This window comes from Anneissia japonica, unplaced genomic scaffold (assembly GCF_011630105.1).
Source record: "Anneissia japonica isolate Jap-2015-1 unplaced genomic scaffold, ASM1163010v1 scaffold287726_len2788222_cov184, whole genome shotgun sequence".
Lineage (NCBI taxonomy): Eukaryota > Metazoa > Echinodermata > Crinoidea > Comatulida > Comatulidae > Anneissia > Anneissia japonica.
In genome coordinates, this window is record NW_022705125.1 from 1043529 (window position 1) to 1051959 (window position 8431).

At 33.9% G+C, this 8431-nt stretch overlaps 1 protein-coding gene across 4 annotated transcripts in view; it reads left to right on the plus strand.

Moving 5' to 3' along the window:
• The window catches only part of LOC117105363 (P2X purinoceptor 4-like), a 65254-nt gene that overhangs the window by 36264 nt on the left and 20559 nt on the right, over positions 1-8431 (plus strand). The window lies entirely within an intron of this gene.

The window sequence follows — 8431 nt, forward strand, 5'->3', positions numbered from 1 at the left end:
GATAATTAATAAATAATAGTGCTCGAATAGGACATAATATGATATCAAGTCGTATCAAGCATAGCCCTTCAAAGAAAAGTTCCTTTTTCAGTTGTATGAAAGAAAGTGTCTCTATCGGGATTCAAACTTGCAGCCTGTCGCTATCAAGGCGAGTGTCATACCATTAGACCGTAAAGACCTATATGGTATATTCGGAAATCTAACCCCATGAACTTTCTCTCATACAACTTACTTATATTTTATGCTTTTGTTAAGATTCGAACCAGGACCTTTTGTTGTATGTCAATTATATACACCCAGGTTACACAACAGCGACCTTACGCTGAACTTAAACCAGTTCATCTACTAATACTACCAGTTGTATAGCCTATTTGGAAATATATATGGTTTGGAGATGTCTTCATATTATGATATCGTTTTAGGCGGGTTTGATATTTTAAATGTTGATCAATACACATCCAAGTTGCATTGCATTGCCTTACGCCACACTGAACGAGCAAATCTACTATCAATTGCAATGTATTGGCATCAAAGGCAAATTTAATCATACACTCAGGGGGAACCGCTAGTCTCTGATGAGTCAATATCACCTCGTGCTTTTACATGTCAATATCACTTTATAACATAGTAAGAAAGGTGAAGCAGGCACTCAGTATAAAAATTCAGACTTGGGTTAATTAATATCGGTAACTCCTACCGAGTGTTGATGTAACAGCCTAAATCTTATTTTTATTTTAGCATGCTACAAATTATGCAGTATTGGCTCATTCCAAATTCAGACACAGATTCATTTTATTCATTATATAAAAACAATATGAAATTGAGAAAAACGGTTTATTTGCATTACGGCTTGCGTAAAGCATGATTCACTATAGACCTCCAACGCCCGTCACAAACACAGTGCGAAAACGCTTGAAATTTAGTGTGTACTGGGAATATGCGCTGTACTATTTCGAGCAGCGAGACTAGAACACGCTCAGAGTTACGTTGCTCAATTTTGTGACAGGTGAGGATGATATATATGGAAGCTTTCGATTGCACGATGACGGTAGGGCCAGAACGTAATTACGTCACTAAGATAAGGTCATCTACGCATGCAAAAACGTTGAGTTTTCGTTGTCGCCTGGATTATAGGACGCAGTCTGGCCCGAATCTACGCTGTGCAAAGAACGCATAACGGTCACGGATGGGAGCTTTCGATTGCACGATGACGGTGGGGCTAGAACGTAATTACGTCACTAAGATAAGGTCATCTAGCGCATGCGAAAATGTTGAGTTTTGTTGTCGCCTGGGTTATAGAACGCAGTCTGGACCGAATCTACGTTGTGCAAAGAACGCATAACGGTCACGGATGATTGAATCCGTTCTAGAATTACATCGTCTCGCAAATTGAAACCTGCAACAAGCTGTGTGCTACTGCGTAAACCAAGCGCAAGGCTAGAAGACGACAAGCAGTGGCACGTACGAGACCCTCCTTTGTGAACTGGTGACATCATTAACTTCCCCCTTTATGCAACCTGTGTAGCTCTGTACTTGGCTAAGAATGGGCCCTAGTTGTTTGCATTAAAAACAAAACAAAACAAAAACAGACAAAAAAAAAAAAAAACCAAACACACAAACTACATTCATTCTAATCCTTAGTGCTATGTCGTTATGTTGAAAATGAAATTACTATCCAACGTTTTCACTGTAAAAAAACGTAAAATTGCGAATAACGAATAAATTCTATTTGTTCCATATGTTTGAACAGTAATCATAAGAAACCAAAAATGCATCCACTTAATCATAACGATTGGTAGTCTTTTTGTAGATACTGTTATGTTTAAACATTTCCATCCAATTGATAAATGAGAAACTCAATATTTACTAGTAATAGCAGCAAATTTATAAAGACCATAAATCAATATATAAAAAAAAATTTTACATTTAAAACATTAAATTTAAATTGGCGTGGGCATTCTGATTTGAGTAGGCATAGCCTATGTCAAAATAGGTAAAAGTGAAAGAAAAATAGACGAGAAAAATTAAATGACAGTTATTATTTAACGAAATCCTATTAAAGGTAGAAAAACCAGTTATACAACTTACATTGGAGAAGATAATATGTTTGCAGAATTGATTAGAACTGGTGACGGTAGATGTAAACCGAGACAGTGAAGAGGAAATTGACGATCACGTCACGGTATGCTTTAACGCCAGAGGGCGCTTCAATAGACGATGAATGTAGGGCTCGCGGGATTAGACGGCGTGTCATTGGGCATAAATTAAATATATCTCAGAGTATATTGTCTTTTTATAGTGGCTATAAAATTAATTAATTTCAAGCCGCATTCATTTTTTTATGCCTGATGTAAAGAGAAAGCTCTTCTGTGATTGGGTGATATGGCTTGCCAGCGTGTAGCCTCATTTACATACGCACGCGAGGCCCAGACTAGTAAGAAATAATTTAATAATATAATTTTGTTAATGAATAGCTTTAAAATGCATTAGTCGGGTGGGTAAAGGAAGATTCCATTTATAGAATAGCCATATATAAGCCTATTGGTGTTATTTGTACATCTAAATTGCTTCAAAATATAATTAAATACACCCTCAAGATAGTGAACGAGTGTAAAGGTTCACTCGTCTGCCGAATTTGGAACTGGTAATGACGAAGGTGGATTGCTCACTACACAATATTAATTAATGTCGAGCCCACTTTGGTTTGTTCTTCATGCATTTATCTGGTCAGCCTGTTAATAAATATTATTAATTCTACAGTACAGTTGCAGTAATGTCGAGTGTAACTAAACAGATTGCTGGTACATCCTACATCTTTAGGCATTAGTTATGACAATGTTGTACGACGAAGTCTAATTCAAATTTAAATCAGCACATTTTAAGCCGATTGAACATTGCACGATGAACAGGTAGCTTTGATTACTTGGCAGGTTAGATTAACCACGTCACTACTTCTCTGCATTCAATTGAGTATACTGACCATTTTGTTCTCATGATAGAATGTGGAATTTTATGAATCAAAAGCCATCAATATTATATCATTGTTATAATGATAAAAATAACATAATAATGATTTTTATCAATAATAATGTTAATAGTATTATAAGTAAACAAAGATACGTGTCTTATATCGACTAATGAATTTTCATGCTATGTGCAAAGTCTGTGAGAATATGGTGTGAAATTTGCAGGTGGTTGAAAGTTGTTTTGATTTGATTGTTTTTCCTAATTAAAACAATTTCATCCACCTGCAATTTTCACACCATCTAGGCCAACATTATACGCACCGTCCTTTTAGCTCATTTACAACCTTAAAATTTCACAAAGCATGAAACTGCAACAATCGATATAAGTTAAACACGTAACATTGTTTACATAGTGTATAATACTATATTAGCAAGCACTGTTTCCTAAAAATTTAGATTACAATTATTTTTCTTTATAATAATGTTAACAACAATAATATTACTAACATGGAATAAATTCCCGTCATTAAACCAATAAATACGTATTGTTTGTGACGTTTTGGCACTAGCAAACCTGTAATGATCATAAAGGTCCATTGAAAACAGATCGAAACGTCACAAACTACGTATTTTATTGGTTTACTGAAAATAATTTATTTTACGTTCATGTATAACAGAAACCACTGATAAAACCGTTTGTGCTTAATAAAATAACTGTCAAAAAGGATGGTTAAATATGCAAAAGATTAAAAATACATTAAGTGTTATATCTGTCTCTTATACACATATGATGATAGTAAATAACACACTGATATTCGAGAAAATAAACAGTGGTGGCTCCAGAAATCTGCCAACTAGGGGTCCGCAAAGTCCGACAGCAGGATACGAACAAAGGGCCCAACTAGAGACTCGATCATGGTCTCTGAATTTGGAGAGTGTTTATGGCTTAGTACGGCCCAAAATTGTGATTTTAGACCACGACATAATTGGATTAGCAAATTAATATTTTGGTCCGACGAACTCGTCGTGGCGTCGGACAAAGTTGAACCATGGCTCAACCTTACCGACATATGCCGGCAACTGTCGCTGATAGGGTGAGCGATTCTACGGAAACCGGGCTTTACGTTGATGTGCTTCCCCGATGCATATGGACGGCACACATCTGACTCGTTTACGTTGGTGTCGAGTAGATATTTAGGCGTATGCCAAAATGATATGCTTCTTATTTTTTAAATGTTCAACAAGACAGAGATTACGAAACCTACGCACGCTTCGTCATGTTTCCATAATGTTTTTCTATAACATCATCAAATAGCAGTGACATTATTTCCCGAACCAGAATAATATACCATTACAGTGATCGTGATCAATTAATTATATTTAAATTGTAGTGAGCAAGAGTGGTTAAAGTGGCATGTTTACCTCATCGGGAGGCTTAGCTATGCAGGAGGGACTCATAGGCCTAAAAGGATAAATGCGGGAATGTTACTATTATAAGAAAGAGGTGGATTATGAAAATGATAAAATACATGAAACGACGGCGTATAGTAACAAGTTATGCCACAAAATACATTCTGTGGTAATTAGATTTTTTTTTGTTAATCCGTGTTTATCGAGCATATCTAGCATATAATACTAATAATAAAGAACCAAAAGGTGATAAAGTAGAATAATGCATGAATTTTTACTTACAAAATGTTAGTCTACACCTGTCAATCATACAAAATAATGTAGCGACGACGACCAGACGGCGGGATAGGCATGTGTTTTAATTCTCTAAATTATCCATCAACCGTAGAAGCAGAAGCTACGCCGCCTAGACTGTAATCATTAGATTAAATTTTAAATTTCATCTTTACATTGTAAGCCTAGTATATTTTACTGTAGAATATATTGGAATCCTATAGTTTACTAAGTGAAATGTAGCGTAGCACGACATAGCACATTAGGCCTACAATGTGTATAAACATTGCTGCACATCAGTATAATTACAGTACAGTATAACCGTACACCATTTTCATATCATGATACCATGCTAATACCATACCATTGCATTACTATGCTATACTATACTATACTATACTATACTATACTATACCTTCCATAAAATTTCATTTCATACCACGGTATTATGGCCTCTATTTCATTCATCTTTCTTAATTTTATTATTTTTATAGTTTTGTAAATAGAATTAAAATGCTTTACCTAAATGTTATTAATGTTAGTTTTTACAATCTCATGATGTTTTACTGTTTCTGAATTTCTGCTTATTTAAATGTATCTAATGCATTCTCATGTAAACAGGGGTGGCGCCAATGTGGGGGGGGCGTCGGGAATGCTGCTTCCCCCCCTCCCCGGGGGAAAACATTCCTCGGGGAGAAAAAAAATACATGTAGGCCTATTTTCTACATAATTGTAGACTCTAAAATCGATTAAACAAGCCTTTGAAACCCCAAAATTGGCAAAATTTTCGGGGCCTTCGCCCCCTGGACCACTTTCAAAACATTTTAAGCAACGCTCGACCACGCCCAATTTGCTCTCATCGGGGAAATCTGTCCAAGCGTTGGGGGAATCGGTCCACCGTCGGTGACCTCAGACCACCCGTTGTGCAACTCCTGGTGCAACGACTGCATGTAAGCAATGTTAATGCTGCCAATTGAGATCAAATATGATTGGATTGAATTGAAATGAATTGAATTAGATGGACCCAAGCAGCCTCGTATGCAAAATTGCGCGCATTTAATTTAATAATAATAATAATAATAATAATAATAATAATAATAATAATAATAATAATAATAGTAATAAGGCCTAGTAATAATAATAATAATAATAAAATATAATAATAATAATAATAGTAATAATACTAATAACAGTAATAATAATACTAATAATAATAATAATAGTAATAATAATAATAATAATAATAATAATAATAATAATAATAATAATAATAATAATAATAATAATAATAATAATAATAATAATAAACGGACATTCATAAGACGCTCAAGCTGCATTGACAAGTCTGAGCTAGGCCAAGATGTATATAACCAAACAAAATAATTAAAAATAACTTAAATAAGAAACGCGAATACCACATAAATAGTGATAATTGGCACAGAAAAACCGAAGGTGACCAGTGTCGTGCAATCGAAAGCTCTCTATTTTATTGACAAAAACATATGACTTGTCTAAATATATTATGGTATATATAGGCATATAATAGTTTTTTTGTCAAAGGAAATATGATAGTGTGGGTAGTGTATACGAACATGATGTGCAGGCCTTTAGGAAATGTATACCGAACGTCTCACAATTCAGAATGTGCGTTATGTGGCGTAAAGGAATGTACGCAATATGATTTATCAATTTGTCTAAAGGCATTTCCTCATTAGCAATACGCTGATTTTTATGTCGGAAACATTAACCTGCACTTTTAAAATGGGATAATTTACTAACATGAAATGTAAGACATTTTCTATTTTCATCTGATACAAATGAGTTAGTAAGTTCGTTTATGTAAATATTATGTTACATACAAAATAAATGCGGACTGAGGAAAATCATAAATAGTAGGCAGATAACAGAGCATGGATATTTATTATATTAGTGCAAATTTTGAGTGATATCAATTTCACATTAGTCATAATATATCGACATACCACTGGCATAGACGCAAATTTCAAGATAATTTTATCCCAAAGAGAAAACACCAAAAACACTTACAAATAACACAATATGACACAACCCTGATTAACAGGACTAACCTATTAACACTCCATATTGTGCTTAGCTCCGCCTTGTGCCTGGATACCGAAAAATACGTAGACCGTGTATGGGCGATTCCATTACTTTCTTATTTGCTCACAAGGGTAAGTTCAAGGTAAAAATACAAGTCGAATTTTCGTGACCTTGGTCTTATTCTTGGTCTATTTCTTTTCTTTCCGAAAGTTAATTTTCTCTCTCTTAGATTATTACGTACCATTTCATCATTAAATGTAACGATGATCCATTCCTTATTTTTAAAGTAATCCTGCTAACAGACAGGCAGGGATGAACACATAACCTCGTTTGCGGAGGTAATTATTACTGTTGAAGCATTAAGCGCAGGGCGGTAGGTGTAGTGTTTTGGCCAAAGGCCATAAGCTCGAGAATAAGATTTTCACTGATTTATTATTTACGCTAAGGTCCCAAAAAACGACAGTGAAACAGATGCGTTGTGGGGCACGTGCGTATCATTGGCCCTATTCTGAATGGTGGTCAGTTGTTAAGTTTGATTGACACTTCGGAAAGGTCCATTCTGGTAGGATGTGCTGTAAATAACTTGGAATGGATTTAGTATAGAGCTAGCTCCCAGCCCAAGAGAACCTGGAAATCCTAGCGGAAATTATAGAATGTTAACATGATAGGACTATTTCATTGGCGTTTTGCGTCAGGGGAAATGTTAATGCAAAAGATGTTTGCCCTACCATGTATTATGGTACTGAATGCTCAGTAGGTTTCCAAATGCATGCGAAAAAAAAATCATACATATCATAAATAATAATGACAACAACAACATCAGCAGCAACAAAAACAGCAGTAGCAACAACAACAACAACAACAACAACAACAACAACAATAACAATAATAATAATAATAATAATAATAATAATAATAATAATAGTTATAGAAATATAATAAATTTAATGTTTTTTTTATATATTTTTTAAATAAATTTTCATTGAGCCAACTTTATAATATTATTACTAAAAATCGTTTTCATTCAATAAAGATATAAACATATTAAAACAATTGATAAAAGGAAAACATTTAGAAAACTCCTTAGGATAACATTCTTAAAATAAATAACATGGGGACAAAGCCCAAACCGATAACAAAGGAAGACAGAAGAGGAAAAGAAAAAGAAAAAGAAAGCTGAGATATAGCATTGTGGGCAATGAGAGAAGTCCATATATATAATAGCACAGAACTATAGAAAATTAGTATATAATTATTAATAATAATATTATAACAATTATAAATTCCAACTGAAAATTATTCAATGCAAAATGGAAAAATACAGATTTTATTTTATATAATTTTGATCATAATGTAAACCATTAATTTTAATATTGATGTAGTAAATGTTAATACTTTTTTTAAAATAGTTTTACATTTACATTAGCTGATATTGTTAAAATAATATTTTGTAGGGTTTACCCTATCTTTATTCTTTATACCTGTTTCTTTTTTTATGTTGTTATGTATGTTTTTATTATTTTATTTGTAAACTTTTTATGCACTCCGATGAGTTGCTTTAAATTTGACTTTGACGTTCGAACGTTCGAATCCCGACCAGGATTCAAACCCTGGACTTTCTTCTCTCTATCTATACTTTCCCGGATTCGAATCCTGGTTGGGGCACAAATATTTTCACACTTACAGATTCCTCTTCTTTAACGTTACAATATATATATATA